The sequence below is a fragment of the Miniopterus schreibersii genome, assembly GCF_964146895.1.
Source record: "Miniopterus schreibersii genome assembly, chromosome: 9".
NCBI classification, from domain to species: Eukaryota; Metazoa; Chordata; class Mammalia; order Chiroptera; family Miniopteridae; genus Miniopterus; species Miniopterus schreibersii.
The window spans coordinates 30,404,101-30,419,765 of record NC_138118.1 but is presented as its reverse complement, the minus strand read 5'-3'; the positions used below and the strand labels follow the sequence as shown (position 1 = coordinate 30,419,765).

Here is a 15,665-nt window from a genome sequence, read left to right as displayed (position 1 = left end):
ATTCAGGCTAGATATGTGGAACAAGATCATGTCCAATATTCCATTTATCTAGCTAGGGAGAAAGTGATAGCAGCAATATAGATAGTAATCCCTCACCCTTGATGCAGTCAATCACCAAGACTAGTAGATGTTACTATCTGAAAATTATCTGGAATTTATTCTCTCAGGTGGTAGAAGGATTAGTCAAACAGAACTTTGTATAAACTTGGGTACTTGGAAGACTGAAGTGTTCAAGTTGACACAACTTTAACACTGTATTATAATTTTATAGCAGAACAACATGCAAGAGGCACAACTAGAATGTTTGCCCATGTAACCAATAATGGAAATATAGATGGAGAAAAATATTCTGGAATTGGATAACAATACAAGAACTTAGTTCCTAAAGTCAAGAATAGAAAACAACAATGTTCAGCCTCTGTAATTTGAGCCTAAGATCTTATACATTTCCTCTGTCTACAGACAATATTAGTTAAAGGATTAGAGGCAGTAGTGAACAAACATCTATTTATACATATATCTATACATCAATACACATACATACAGACGTGCATAAAACAAATTCACAATATACAGCAATGTACAAAATTGTAGAAGCCACCGTTCATTAGTATTCTTTCATATAGAAGCTCTGAAGTCTAAATTTTTAGGCTATAATTTAATTTTTACCACATTCTGTATGATCTTGGAAAAGTTACCTGAGCCTCATCTATAAAACAGAGATTTTAATATCATCTATCCCATAAAATTGTTGAGAGATTTAAATGAGATAGCTGCAGTAGAGTTAATAACAGATTTTATTTTTACCATTATTATGTATCTAAACTCCATACAGTGTAATCTTTAATTAGAACTAATTTTCTTTGGGATATTATATTAGTCTATTCTTTTTTTCTCTCATCACTAAACAGATGACACCTTAATCTGCATTTCAGGTCAAAAGAGCTCACTTATTCCTTACTTACCTTTTTCATTTATTGGATGTCTCCACTTGAATGGCCTTTCATACATTATACAAATCTTGAAACTTAATATATCATCTCCTCTTGTTATTTTATGCAGCAATAGCCTAAGCAATTAATTGAGAACTTTGAGTGAAAAGACTCCAAAGAGATGTAAAGCAGTATCCCTTCACTTAGAGTAAGTTAATCTTAGTCTTCTCAACTAGACTGAAAATTCCTTAAAAATTGAAATAGTTCTTTCCAGTACTGTGAGGTTGGGCAATCCATAAGAGATGAAAGTTGTATGTTTGGGTGACAGAAAGGAAGGAAGGATAGTTCTCTCATTTTCTCATCTGAGAGTGTTGTCATATAATGTCACAGACTATCCTTAAACAAATTCTTCTACCCTTAGCAGACAAATCACCATGGAGCCCCGGAGGGTATCATCCCTTAGTAAAGAGTCAAGCAACCTATTAACTAAGGGGAAATTATGAGTGTTTTAAAAGAAAAAATTACCTTCCGCCAAGGGGCTTATACTCAAATAGGTAACAGATTCTGGAACCAGCCTTAACTTAATATTCCAGAGATCAGCTACCACACTAAAAATGCCAACAAAGCTGAGAATACAGAATCCTGAACCTCCTGGAAGGGGCTGGGATTGTCTTCACTTTAAGAAGCTGAGCTGAGCTTGGCCAGGTGACTTAGTTGATTGGAGCATGGCCTCATAAGCCAAAAGGTTGCAGGCTCAATTCCCAGGCAGGGCACATGCCTAGGTTGCCAGTTGAGGCATATGGCAGGCAGCCAATCAATATTTCTCTCTCACATCGATGTTTCTCTCTATATATAAAAATCAATAAAAACATATTCTTGGTTGAGGATTAAAGAAGAAAAAAAAAAGAGCTGAACTGAGATCTGGAGCAGCTGGTAGTGGTACTGCAGTTGCTTAGCTTGAAGCACGCCAATTAGCAGAGCAGTACCATGTAGCAATGAGAAGCAACTGCAGTATCCTGAGCAGGCCCCTTAATCCCACACACATACAGCTACTGCATGAATCTACTCAAGGAGGAATGATAGGATACACAGCTGAGAGAGGGTGCAAGTAGAAGTTGGTCAGGAAAATACATTGCTATAATCTAGATTATATATGAAGATTTACTCTAACGTACGGGTGATAGAAATGATCAAAGGTTGGCAATTATCAGAAAAGTAAGGGACCTGGAAATCAAGGATGTTGGCAAGGAAGTAGTAGTAACAAATGTTGACAGATCAAATAGTTTCCAGAGATAAAGAAATTAAGAGTCACGTGATGAATGTGAGCTGAGAATGGATGGGATTTCTAGAAGAGTGCCTATAGAGAACAGTAGTTTTAGTGAAGAAGCAAAGGTCTGAGTAGCAAAGTGAATGGTGAGACAATGCAAGTGTTGCCCTCTGTATACTCATTTGAAGATGTGACTCAAGGCCAAACTGACATTAAACAAAATTATTAAGAAAGTAACTTCAGTGTTTCATCATTCCTTTTGAAATTCCTCTTTCCTATTACCCTAATGAGATTATCCAGTGCCTTTGGATAATTTCTCTGCTTGAAGGACACCCCCTCCCAGATATCTGATGGTTCTCTGCTTCCTTTAATTTCACCATAGAATAGCCCTCTTACCTTATATTACACACATACACTTGCCCCCTTCTTTGCTTTCTTTTTCTCCTTAAAACATGTCAATATTTAACATACTATACAGTTTGCTCATTTATTATTGTTTATTGTCTCTTTTTCCCATTAGAATTTAAAGTCTGTGAGGACTGGGATTGTTGTCTATTTTATTAACCACTCTAGCCCCAGCACCAAGGAGAGTGTCTGGGGCAACAAATGAACTCAATAAATATTTGCTGAATAATTCAATTAATGTATGCCTTTTGTATTCTCAAATGATTGATCTCCTTTACTAAGGGCTTTCATGGTCACAATCCTTCACTAAGAAATTTTATCCAGTAACTGTTGTCTTAAGTGATTCTTGATTCTCTTTCCCACTCTGTTGAAAATCTTCTGTCCTTTGTTCTATTCTGTTGGAAATTTTGAGATGATTGGGAATTGTTATTAAAAACATTATCTAAGTGAATGTAGATGGCTAAAATTAATGTAAAGTAATACAGATACTATTTCCCATCTTGGGTGCCTTCAGTGACTGATCCCGAAGATTCAGTGAAAAATTTCAGAAAATGTGACAGTCCTTTGAAAGAATATTTAAGGTAAGAGCGTGGTAAGCATACAGTATATATAGAAAGCTGATTTTACCTTCCATGTTTGTGTTCAACCCTGGATCTTCCAATGTTATCCTGGCTTAAAGCTAATGTGTTGTAAAAAGGAAAATTAGTAAATTCAATAGTCACTTACTAAAATTGGCAATTCATTTAGGTAATATATTTTCAGAACAGATATAGGCTTTTTATCCAAGGTATTTTTACTTGGCTACAATTTAAGTTAATTTCCATTGTTTAGTTCACAAGGAAGAGTAAATGCCTAATTCTGTTATCCATCTTTCTCACAGTAATATTGTGAAGGTTTAATAAAGGACAATACAAAACTTTTGCAAGTATATACTACAAAAGAAATAATGATTGCTTTATTCTTAAGGGGTTTCTTGTCTCCTAGCTATTTCTTGCTTTCCCAATAGCTACATGGGTAAAAGTGTTATTTGACATGATCTAACATAGAATCTAAATATACCCACTTGTGCTTAGATTCCAATACTGTTTGTCCTCCCATTCCTCACCTTCAGCCAGTCTTTCTTTATTGTACTCCTCTTCCCCTCTACTACAATCCTGTCAGTTCCCACCCCATTTCCCACCATCCCATAGAATAGGTGAATGCTCACCACTCTCCATCTGTTATTATTTAATATTACTGGTTTCATATTCATTGTCCTAGTGTTGTGCTCTGCAACATACAGATTTTATGCTGATTTTGTTTTTTGGTGTTTATTTTATTTTAATGTTAGGAATTGTGTTGCTGAAAATAATTAGGCAAGAACTAAGAACCAGTGTTAAATAAACTTACTGTGAGTGAAGTGTATGGTGGTGAGAAGATAATGAGAGATGATGGTTGGCAGTAAGGGGCAAACATGGTTAAAATTTACCGGTGATAGGATTATATTCACTGGCAAAAGTAGCAAATTTGTGATTCTGCCAATGGAAAGACAGCAATATGCAGAATATGGTTGTCTTTAAAAGGGTAACTTGTGGCATTAATTGGCTTCTATATTCCCCTCATTTTATCTCAAAAACATTAAAATCTTGAGCAGTATTTTGAGAAAATATAACTATCTCCTGAAGATTCCATAAAATAAAAAACCCAGAAAATATATCATAACAAATAACATTTGTTTGATATTCTCCTCAGCATCACTTTAAGGCAGGAAACTAAGTTATAGAGAATTTAGGTGACCTACCTCAGTTCTCAAAGTTAGTAGCATTCAAGACTCAAACCCAGGTCTTCAGAATCCATATACAGTAATGTTTCTACTTTGTTTATCTGAACGTTTAACAGTCTGTTTAACAGTGAGAAAAAAAAATTGCATTAGGAAGTTAAAATAAATTTCCTTCTAATTTGGATGAATACTTGCCTGATATTTGATTATAATATAAACTGTTCAATACTTTTTTTTTTTTTCAGATAAATTCTTATTGCAATAAATATCATCACAAAGAAGAGTTTTGACAAATCCATTTTCTTGATACATAAAATAGCCACATTTGTCCAATTATATTCAATTTTACACAACATTTAAATTCCTTCTCTGGTGTAACTTTCTCAGTCACCACAGAGAACAAGCATCACTGCACACCATATATATTGGATATAGGAACAGAAAGAGACAGGAACTGCAGCTGAATTCTTATACTTCTTTTGTCCTAAAAAATGGTGCCATTTTATTATTGTTTTGTCTCAGTAATCCCTCTTCAGATGTGTCAAATACCTCAAGGAAATTCATTTAAATTCCTAAATTTTAACCAAAACATAATCCCACAAAGAATCCTAAGAACCATGATCAATAAAAAGCAAAGAACTCTTTGTAATATCTCTTTTTCCATACTGTTTTCAAAATATGTATTACATCCCAGTTGACTTCAAAGGGCCTGTATGCCAGTTCCATTTATCCACTGAATTCTACACAATAGGCATTCTAGAAAACACTCAAAGGGAATAGAATTTCATTTTAACTATTTATATATTCCGAAGCAAATGTTTTACATACGAAGCAAACACCTATATTTTTAATAAAAGGTTAAACTCTGAAAATAGTGAATATATTTGAGGATTCTTGTTTCCTTTTTTAAGACATCTTATCTATTTTGTTTACAAAAATTGTTTTGTGTCTGATTGTGATGGGGGAGAGTTTGTAATAGGAATAGAATCACAATTGTTTAATAATTATTCACCTACTAACTAGAGATAAGAGATTTTCTTACAGACCCTAGGAAACTGTGGAAGATGCAGTGTGAAAAGGAAAACAGAGTTGTAAAGATAAATCAACCTTGAAGTCCAGGTGGCTCTGTCACTCAGAAAGAAGATACATTTTGAGAGCAGACCAAGGACAGGACTCGCCTAAAGAAAGACAAATGGCTGAGAGCTAATCTTTATGAAGACAATGATAGAAAGCAGACCCTGGGAACTCATGTAGCTGTTACACATAGTTGTTAGATTCCTCCCACTTTCCCCCCAGTTTAACCTTACATAATAGCTGACTTAAAATGAAGTTGTTCAGGGCAGTTTTTCCCAAGGTATTATGCCTGTCGCCCTCTCGGATTTCTCGCTATCTGAATAATAAAAAGCACCACAAAGATTCAACCTGGTCTCTACTTGTTTGACTCTAGTAGCCATGGGTAGTAGGACTCAGGTTTCAATTGTTAGTGATTTTTGCTTTCAATACAGATATTTTAGGGATATTTGTGTGCACCCAATATCCACTATCTCTTTTTAACAGCATTGTTATTACTTTTGGAAAATTACATCTCCATTGTTTCTATATTCTTGCTGGTCCACGAAATTTAGCCTCCCCCCCCCCCCCACAAAGCCTCGGGATACTTTCACTGTGCCCATACAACAGGAGGAAGTGTGCATAAACTATATTTGGTCAAAGTTTTTCTAAAATAAGGAACAATTGGAAATTCAATCCTCCCAGAGTAGTGCTAACCAGTCTGTCCTTTTCGTAGCTGAGGTAAAATTTTGCAAGGTTAGCATAATATTAACCATTAACCATTTTTAAGCATAAGTTTATTGGCACTTAGTACACTCACCATGTTGTTCCAAGACATATACATCACACTAAAAGAAAACCCTGTACCAATTAAGCAGTTACTCCTTATCTTGGCCTCTTCCCAGCCCCTGGCAACCACTGGTCTGCTTTTTGCCTCTACAGATTTACATATGATGAATATTTCATATAAATGCAATCATGCAATATGTGGCCATTTGCATGTGACTTCTTTCATTTAGCATAATGTTTTCAAGTTCCATCCTTATTAAAGCATTTGTCAGTACTGTCTTTCTGTTTCTATTCCTTTGCTCTTCCCTGGGTCTCTGCACCTCGAAACCCAGTCCTTCAGTCATCCTAGCTATTCTGACAGTGTCCTTTTTCTTACACTTCTTCACCTTTCCTATAGTAAAACAGTCATTGGTTTGTGTTTCTTACAACTGAAAATGAATTGACACATTTTTTTTTTAATGGGGAAATTAACTATTACTTTCTAAATAGATTACAAGTCCAAAGGTTTATTTCCATATTCTTTTTAAAATTTTAATTACAAATGCCAAGTAAAATTGTTTCAAAAGTTCTTACAGAATTTTCTCAAGATTGTTAAAACAAGTAACTTTTTGTTTGTTTTATTTTTTAATTACACTTTGCATTCAATGATATTTCATAATAGTTTCAGTGTACAACATATTGGTTAAACAATCATATACTTTACAAAGTGTTTCCTGTGATATTTCCAGGCACCATACATAGTTATTAAAATATTATTGACTATATTCCCTATGGTGTACTTTACATCCCTGTGACTATTCTGTAACTATGGATTTGTACTTCTTAATCCCCTCACCATTTTCACCAAATTCCCAACCCCTTCCCCTCTGGTAACCATGTCTGTTTTCTGTATCTATGAGTCTATTTCTATTTTGTCTGTTCGTTAATTTTGATATTTAGATTCTACATATAGGTGAAATCATATGGTATTTGTCTTTCTCTGACTAATTTCACTTAGCATAATACCCTCTAGGTCCATCCATTTTCACCCATTTTCATTGTATATATGTACCACCACTTTTTTATCCACTTATCTACTGATGGGTTGCTTCTATAACTTGGCTTTTTAAAATAATGTTGCAATGAACATAGGGGTGTATATGTTTTTTTGAAGTACTGCTTGGGTTTCTTCAATTATATATACCCAGAAGTGAGATAGCTGGATCAAAAGGCATCTAATTTGTATTAGATGGTTCTAATTTGTATTTCTCTGATGATTAATGATGTTAAGCATCTGCTCATATGTCTATTGATAATATATATGTACTCTGGAGAAGTGTTTATTTAGGTCTTTTGTCCATTTTTAAATTGAATTGTTTGTTTTTTTTTGTGTTGAGTTGTATGAGTTTTTATAGATTTTGGATATTAACCCCTTATGGGATATATCATTGGAGAATATCTTCTTCCATTCAGTAGGTTGTCTTTGTATTTTGTTGATAGTTTATTTTGCTGCGAAAAACATTTTAGTTTGTAGTATTATTTGTTTATTTTTTGTTTGTTTTCCTTGTCCAAAAAGATGTATAAAAAAAAATATTACTAAGAGAAATGTCAGAGATTTTACTACATATGTTTTTTCTAGGAGTTTTATGATTTTGAGGCTTACATTTAAGTTTTTAATCCATTTGGAGTTTGTTCTTGTGTATGGTGTAAGGAGGTGGTCTAGTTTAATCTTTTTGCATATATCTGTCCAATTTTCCCAACACCATTTATTGAATAGGCTGTCTTTACTCCATTATATGTTCTTGCCTCCTTTGTGAAATATTAATTGACCACAAAGGTGTGGGTGTATTTCTGGGCTCTATATCCTGTTCCATTGTTTTCTATGTATGTTTTTATGCCAGTACCACACTGCTTTGTTACCATGGCCTTGTAATATAGTTTAATATCTGGTAACATGATTCCTTTAACTTTGTTCTTCTTTCTGAATATTGCTGTTGCTATTAGAGGTCTTGTGGTTCCATATAAATTTTTGGAATATTTCTTCTAGACTCGTGAAATATGGCATTGGTATTATGATAAAAACTGCATTGAATCTGTAGATTGATTTAGGTAAGATGGACATTTTAACGATGCTAATTCTTCCAATCCATGAGCACTGTATCTGCTTCCATTTATTTCTATCATCTTTAATTTCTTTCTTCATATCCTATAATTTTCTGAATACAGGTCTTCTAGCACCTTGGTTAAATTTATTCCTAAGTAACTTATTTTTTTTTGAAATAATTGTGAATGGAATTGCTTTCTTAGAATCTTTTTCTGATAGTTCATAATTGGTACATAAAAACGTGACTACTTTCTAAATATTAATATTGTATCCTGCTATTTTGATGAATTATTCTATCAGTTCTAATAATTTTTTGGTGGAGTTGTTAGGGTTTTTCAAATACAATATCAAGTCATCTGCAAATAATGACAGTTTTACTCACTCCTTTCTAATTTGAATGCCTTTTATTACTCCTTCTCTGACTGTGGTGGCTAGAAATTCTAGTACTATCTTGAATAAGAGTGGTGAAAGTGGTCATCTCTGTCTTGATACTGATCTTCATGAAAATGCTTGCGGTTTTTGCCCATTGAGTATGACAGTGGCTAGGGGTTTGTCATATATGGTCTTTATTATGTTGAAGTGTGCTGCCTCAGTTTCTAGTTTCATGAGAACTTTTAGCATAAATTGGTGCTGGACTTTATGAAATGCTTTCTTCATCTATTAATATGATCATGTAATTTTTATCCTTTACTTTGTATATGTTATATATCATGTTTATTGATTTGCAAATATTGTACCAACTTTGCATCCTTGAAATAAATCCCACTTGACTATGATATATGATATTTTTAATGTATCACTGGATTCCATTTGCTAATATTTTGTTGAAGATTTTAGTACATATGGTCATCAGGCATATTGGCCTATAATTTTCTTTCTTTGTAGTGTCTTTATCTGGTTTTGGAATTAGGATCATGCTGTCCTTGTAAAATGAGCTTGGATACCTTCCCTCCTTTAGAATTTTTTGAAATAGTTTGAGAATTATATGTATATGTTCTTCTTTGAGTGTTTAATAAAATTCACCTGTGAAGCTATCTGGTTCAAGACTTTTGTTTGCTGGGAGATTTTGTATTACTGCTTAAATTTCATTAGTTGTAATTGGCCCAGTCAGATTTTGTGAATCTTCCTGATCCAGTTTTGGAGAATTGTATGTTTCTAGAAATGTATCCATTTCTTCCAGATTATCCAATTTTTTGGCATATAGTTGTTCACATTTTCTTACAATCCTTTGTATTTCAGTTGCTACCTCGCCTCTTCATTTTTTATTATATTTATTTGTGTCCTCTCTGCTTCTTGTTGAGTCTGGCTAAAGGTTCATCAATCTTGTATATCTTTACAAAGAACCAGCTTTTGGTTACATTGATCTTTTGTATCACTTTTTAAATTTCCATGTCATTATTTCCACTCAAATTGTAATTATTTCCTTCCTTCTCCTTACTCTGGCTTTTCTGTCTTTTTTCTAGTTTTTTTAGGTGTAGAGTTAGATTGTTTATTTGAGATTGTTCTTGCTTTTTTAAGAATTTATGCCTGTAATACTATTAATTTCCCTCTCAGGGATGTTTTTGCTATGTGCCATAGATTTGGGGTTGTTGTATGTTTATTTTTGTCTCCAGGTAATTATTTTTCAGTTAGCATTTTTTAAAAATATGTTTTTATTGATTTTTTAGAAAGAGAGGAAGAAAGAGGGACAAACTGAAATACTGATGAGAGGAAAACATCAGTCGGCTGCCTCTTGCACACCCCCTACTAGGGATCAAGCGTGCAACCCATTCATGTGCCCTGACCTGAAATTGAGCTGGTGACCTCAGTGGATGGGTTGATGCTCAACCACTGAGCAACACTGGCTGGGCAGTCTCCGGGCAATTTTTCTTTTTTCCTTGAATTCATTGTTAACCCATTCATTGTTTAATAACTTGTTATTTAGGTTCCATGTGTTTCTTTTTGATTTTTAAAATTTTAATTGATTTTCAGTTTCACACTACTACAGTCAGACTGGCCTGTCTGCCTACCTGGCCTACAGCCTTGATGTAGTGTGCCCAGCTTTGCTATTGTAACCCAACACATCCCAGACACAGAGGCCTACCATCATGACCTAGATGCCTGTGCTCAGGGACTATCTGGCATGACTCTTTGTTGTTTCTCTAGAGCCTTGACCTGGTACCCCTGATGACCAGCCCACTAAAATGGGGAAACAAAGAAACAATATGCAAATGAAAGAAAAGAGAAAATCACCAGAAAAAGAACTAAATGAAATGGATACAAGCAATTTATCAGATATAGAGTTCAAAGTAATGGTTATAAGGTTGCTCAAAAATATTAGTGAGAATTACAAGCAACTTAATGAGAACTATAAAGATCTTAGTGAGACCTGCATAAGCTTGACAAAAGATGTAGAAGCCATAAATAAGAATTAATTGGAAATGAAGAATGACATAGCTGAAATAAAGAATACACAGGAAGGAATCAATAGTAGAATAGAAGAAGCTGAGGACCAAATAAGCAAATTAGAAGACAAGTCAGGAGAAACTCCAATCAGAGCAGCAATTAGGGAAAAAAAATTAAAAGCAAAAAAGCAGTTTAAGGGAGCTTTGGGACGATATGCAACATAACAACATCCACATCATAGGAGTACCTGAAGAAGAAGAGTCTAAGCAATGTGTTTGAAGAAAAAATAACAGAAAACTTACTAACTTGGTGATGGAAAATATCACTCAAGTTCAGGAAACATAAAGAGTCCGTATCAAGATGAACCCAAAAGGACTCACACCTAGACACATCATAATTAAAATGGAAAACATTAAAGATAAAGAAAGAATCTGAAAAACATCAAAAGAGAGAAAGGAAGTTACATACAAGGGAGTTCCCATTAGATTACCAGCTGATTTCTCAATAGAAACACTTCAGGCCACAAGGAAGTTTTGAAGGTAATGAAAAGTAAGGGACTGAATCCAAGACTAATCTATCCAGCAGGACTATCATTCAAAATTGAAGGTGAAATAAAGAGCTTCACAGACAAAAAAAAAGGCTAAAGGAGCTTATTACTACAAAACCAGCACTACAAGAAATGCAAAAGGGGTTGGTGTAAGAGGAATAAGAAGAAATGTAGAGAAAGAGAGGAACACAAACATAAAGAAAGAATGGCAATAAATAAGTACCTATAGGTAATAACTTTAAATGTAAACAGCTTAAAAGCTCCAATCAAAATACATAGGGTAGCTGATTGGATAAAAAAATATGACTCTTGAATATGCCGTCTACAAGAGACTCACCTAAGAACAAAGGACTCACACAGAATGAAAGTGAAGTTATGGGAAGAAAAATTTCCATGCAAATGAAAAAAAAGTTGGGGTAGCAGTATGCATATCTGACAAAATAGACCTCAAAGCAAAGGCCATTAAAACAACAAAGAAGGTCACTAGATAGTATGGAAGGGTTTGAACCAACAAGAGGATATAACCCTGGTAAACATATGTGCACCAAATATAGGAGTACTCAAATGAGAAAAAACTTCTGGATGACTTTAAGGGAGAGATTGACAGCAATACAATCATAGTAAGGGACTTTCACACACCACTGACATCACTGGATAGATTTCTAGATAAAAAATGAATAAGGACACAGTGATCCTAAGTGACACAATAGGTCAGATGAAATTAATTGACATTGAGAGACATTTCACCACAAAGATACAGAATATACATTCTTCTCAAGTGCACTTGGGATATTCTCAAAGATAGATCACATGTTAGGATACAAAACAAGTCTTTACTAGTTCAAGAAGTTTGAAATCATATTAAGCATTGTCTCAGGTCACAATGGCATGAAATTAGAAATCAACTATAATAAAAACACTCAAAAACATTCAAACCTATGGAGGCTAAAATAGCATGTTTTTAAACAATGAATGGGTTACCAAAGAGATCAAGGAAGAAATAAAAAACTCCCTGGAAACACATGAAAATGAACACACAACAACTCAAAATCTATAGGACGCAGTGAAAGCAGTCCTGTGAGGGAAGTTAATAGCACTACAGGCCTACCTCAAAAAAAGAGAAAACTTTTAATAAAAAAATCTAATGCTACAACTTATAGACTTAGAAAGAGAACAAGAAAAGCCCAGAGTAAATAGAAGGAAAGAAATAATAATCAGAGTAGATATAAATGACATAGAGACTAAAAAAAAACACACAAACAGTACAAAAGATCAATGAAACCAAGAGCTGGTTCTTTGAAAAAATAAAAAAGATTGATGAACCTTTAGCCAGACTCATCAAGAAACAAAGAGGGAGGACCCAAATATAATCCGAAATGAAAGAGGTGAAGTATCAACTGACCCAAAAGAAATACAAAGGATTGTAAGAAAATACTATAAACAACTATATGCCAACAAGCTAGACAACATGGACAAAATGGACAAATTCCTAGAAAAATATCATCTTCTGAAACTCAATCAGGAAGAATCAGAAAACCTGAATAGGCCAATACTTATGAAGTTCAAGGAGCAATTAAAAAAACTCCAAGCACACAAAACTACTCTGGACAGCTTCACAGAGGAGTTTTACCAAACATTCAAAAAGACCGAACAACTATCCTCCTCAAACTATTCCAAATAATCCAGGAGGAAGGAACACTTCCAAGCTCTTTTTATGAGGCCAGCATTAACGTAATTCCAAAACCAGATAAAGACACTACAAAGAAGGAGAATTACAGGCCAATATCCCTGATGAACATAGATGCTAAAATCCTCATCAAAATATTATCAAATTGGATTAAGCAATATATTAAAAAGGTCATACACTTTAACTAGGTGGGATTTATTCTAGAGATGCAAGACTGGCACAATATTCACAAATCTATAAATGTGATACATCACATAAACAAACTGAAAGACAAAAAATCATATTATATCAATAGATGCAGAAATAGCATTTGACCAAATCTAACACGCATTTTTGATAAAACTCTGAGAAATGGGGGAATAGAAGGATCATATCTAAACATAGTAAAGGCCATATATGACAAACCTATAGCCAACCTTATACTCAATATCAGAAAATATCAGAAAACATGAATAGGCCAATAACTACAGATGAAGTTAGTACTAAATGAAAACCATTTCCCCTATGATCAGGAATAAGACAGGGATGACCATTTTCACCACTCTTATTCAACAGAGTACTAGAAGTCCTAGCCACAGCAATCAGACAAGAAGAAAACATAAAAAGCATCCAAATGGGAAAGGAGAAGGAAAACTGTCCTTATTTGTAGATGACATAATATTGTACATATAAAATCCCAAAGACCTCACCAAAAAACTACGTGATTTAAGACCTGAATTGGCAATGTAATAGGATACAAAATTAACACCCAGAAATTGATAGCATTTTTATACATCAACAATGAAGTCATAGAAAGAGAAACGAAAAAATCCCATTTACAACAGCAACAAAAAAAAATTATGATACTTAAGAATAAACTTAACTAGGGAGGTAAAAGACCTGTACTCAGGAAGCAACAGGACATTAAAAAAAGAGATAGAAGAAGATAAAAACAAGTGGAAGAATATACCATGTTCATGAATTGGTAGAGTTAACATTATTAAAATGTCCACTACCCAAAGCAATATATAAATTCAATGCAATCCCTATTAAAATACCAACAGTATCTTTCACAGATCTAGAACAAGCACTCCAAAAATGTATATGGAACCAATAAAGACCCTGAATAGACATGGAGATCTTGAGAAAAAAGACAAAGTTGGATGGATCACAATACCAGATATCAAGTTATACTACAAAGCCACTGTAATCAAAACAGCCTGGTACTGGCACAAGAACAGAAATATAAATCAATGGAACAGAACAGAGACCCCAGAAATTAACCCAGGTCATTAAGCTCAATTAATGTTTGACAAAGGAGGCAAGAGCATACAATGGAGTAAAGACATTCTCTTTAATAAATAGTGTAGGGAAAATTGGACAACTATATGCAAAAAAAAATGAAACTAGACTACTAACTTACAGTATACACAAGAATAAACTCAAAATGGATAAGACTTCAATGTCAGTTATGAAACCATTAAAAAGCCTAGAAGAAAAAGTAGGCAGCACAATCTCAGACATCTCTCACAGCAATGTTTGCTGATACATTTTTTTAGGGCAAGAGAAACAAAGGAGAAAATAAACAAAAGGGACTGAATCAAAATAAAAAGCTTCTACACAGTGAAAGAATCCATCAACAAAATGAAAAAGGTGACCACTATATGGGAGGACATATTTGCCAATGATACATCTGATAAGGGGTTAATTTCCACAATATATATAGAACTCATACAACTTATCCAAAGGAAGACAAACAATCCAATTAAAAAATGGCAAAGGACCTAAATGGACACTTCTCCAAAGAGGACATACAAATGGCCAAGAGACATATGAAAAAATGTTCAAAATCATTAATCATCATAGAGATGCAAATTAGAACAACAATGAGATATCACTCACACTTTTCAGAATGGCTATCATCAACAAATCATCAATGTCAGGTGCTGGTGAGGACATGGAGAACAGGGATACCTAGTACACTGTGTGCAGCCACTATGGAAAACAGCATGGAGTTTCCTCAAAAATTTAAATGTAGAACTGCCATTTGACCCAGTGATCCCACTTCTAGGAATATATCCTAAGAAACCTGAAACACCAATCAGAAAGAGTTTTTGGTACCCTATGTTTATAGCAGTGCAATTTACAATAGCTAAGACCTGGAAACAACCCAGGTCTGGTAGGTGAATGGATAAAAAAGCTGTGGCACATTTACTCCATGGAATACTATGCAGCTGTAAAAAAGAAGGATCTCTTACCCTTTGGGACAGAATGGATGGAACTGGAGAATATTATGCTAAGTGAAATAAGCCAGTCTGAGAAAGACAAGTATCACATGATCTCACTTATATATGGAACCTAATGAACAAAATAAACTGCGGAACAAAATAAATCCTAAGACATAGAAGCATGGAACAGCCTGAGGGATTTCAGAAGGAAGGCAGGGGTGGGGGAGTGGGTGAGGAGAGATTAATCAAACAACTTATATACATATATGTATAACCAGTGGACACAGAAAATAGTGTGGAGAAGGCTCTGGGGGGAATCCTGGTGGAGGGAATCAATGGGGTAAAATAAGGGGCATCTGTAATACTTTCAACAATAAAGATAAATTTAAATATATATATATATATGTGTGTGTGTGTGTGTGTGTGTGTGTGTGTGTGTGTGCATGAAAAATAACCTAAGTTCTAACTTCCAAAATGGTACCAACTCTGGTGATACCAAAAAATTTATTAAGTAGTGAAAATTCATTTCAACCAGAGATTTAAACAAGACATTC

General features: G+C 34.2%; 1 pseudogene across 1 annotated transcript in view; it reads right to left on the bottom strand.

Moving 5' to 3' along the window:
* Positions 1-1,011, bottom strand: part of LOC308562069 (pre-mRNA 3'-end-processing factor FIP1-like) — a 47,039-nt pseudogene extending 46,028 nt beyond the window's left edge. The window contains exon 1 of the transcript in view: positions 966-1,011. The product of the transcript in view is annotated as a pre-mRNA 3'-end-processing factor FIP1-like (transcript). The remainder of the gene's footprint in view (positions 1-965) is intronic.
* Between the last annotated feature and the right edge of the window lie 14,654 nt (positions 1,012-15,665).